The sequence below is a fragment of the Hyaena hyaena genome, unplaced genomic scaffold (genome assembly GCF_003009895.1).
Source record: "Hyaena hyaena isolate Hyena2069 unplaced genomic scaffold, ASM300989v1 scaffold_14, whole genome shotgun sequence".
In the NCBI taxonomy this organism is placed as follows: domain Eukaryota; kingdom Metazoa; phylum Chordata; class Mammalia; order Carnivora; family Hyaenidae; genus Hyaena; species Hyaena hyaena.
Window position 1 is genome coordinate 3,658,204 of NW_024080646.1, and position 1,620 is coordinate 3,659,823.

The window sequence follows — 1,620 nt, forward strand, 5'->3', positions numbered from 1 at the left end:
GGGGGGGGGGGATGGGGATGATGGGGATGATGCTTCAATTCCGCTGTCAAATGTTTACTATTTTCCAAATATGATGCAATTTCAAAAAAAATGAAATTGATGAGTAGTTGTTTTATTAATAACAATATACTAATACTATGAGCAATGGACTTGTTTCTTCTTCAAATTCAACTTTCAAACCCTTTTTCATGTTTTCCAGATTTTTCATAAATTTTGACGCATCGATGCTTTACCCAGATAGTGTTCTTACAATTTTGTGTCAAATACTCTATTTGAGTATGTGTTCTTTCTGTCCCAGAATCATTATAAAGATCAGTAGCAGCTCACTTATTTATTCTGTGACAAATACGCCATCTTCCCCTTCTAGCTGATACTTTCTTATCTTTCTACTATATTTGATCTTAACTCCTCAAAAAGCTAGCTATGTTTGGGAAAAAGCTGGAAAGCCTAGGACAGCAAAAGTAATGCTGTTCCCAAAAGTACCCTTCTAATATTTCTGAACTGATTAACAAATAGGTAATCAAAAAATAAAAACAAGAAGCTTTCAAATGAGTAAACTGTTTCCAAGCAATTTGGAAATAAAATAAGCTTTGCAAACTTACATCATTCTTTAAATTTTATGTAATCCACACAAAACTCCAATAGAAAAATGCCTATGTTCAAAATATAAGTATTGAGGTTTGAAATTACAATCAGAGGAGCTTTCACTCCTAATTTCTTTTTACAGGCTTATTTATTTAAGCAATCTCTGCACCCAATATGGGGCTCAAACTCAGAATTCTGAGATCAAGAGCCACACATGTTCTACTGACTGAGCCAGCCAGGCGCCCTTTACCCCTAATTTCTAAAGTGCTGGGAAAACTGCTCAGAGTTTCAGAAGATGCAGACAGCAGTCTCTCCTGATGCCTGGAGCCTAAATGAACTGCCTGTAACATATCGTAGGGACTCCATCTCTTCACCTTGCTTAGGGGGTCTACCCATGACCAACATTTCACCATCAGCCTGCCCCACTTCATCCTGCTTCCTGTTCAAAGTGGTTTTTAAACAATAACATACGCTGAAAGGGAAAAAAAAAATTGGTAGGGATGCATGCCACACTATAAACAATAGCTTCTGGAATACAAGGGACTTTTGCTTTCATATTTCTGAATTCCTATAATATTTAAATTAAAATAAGCACGGAGTTCTTATTTTTGTAAGCAGAAAAACCGATTTTTTTATAAATAGGCAATACAAGTTATTTTGTTGATATAAAAATCCTCTACAGTCATCCTTGTTTCCATAACTTATATATATTCATGTATCTACTTCCAATAAAGTAAAATAAAATATACTTATTTCCAAATTTGAAGCTTTTCTCATTTGTATTTGAGTCTTTACTTAGCAAACCAACACTTCCCACTTTCTCTTTCCCCATGTGAAATATTTACTCTCTGATACATAAGAGAAAAACCTATTTGTGATATGAAGTAGGTCATTTATTGAAATCTAAATATGAGAAGTTGAATAGGAAAAAAAAAATGCTTAAGATAGCATTGCTTAATTTTATAAAGAAGGGGTAACTTGGTGCCAGGACATAAGTTAACATAAAGAACAGTAAGAAACCACACAAAGAACCAA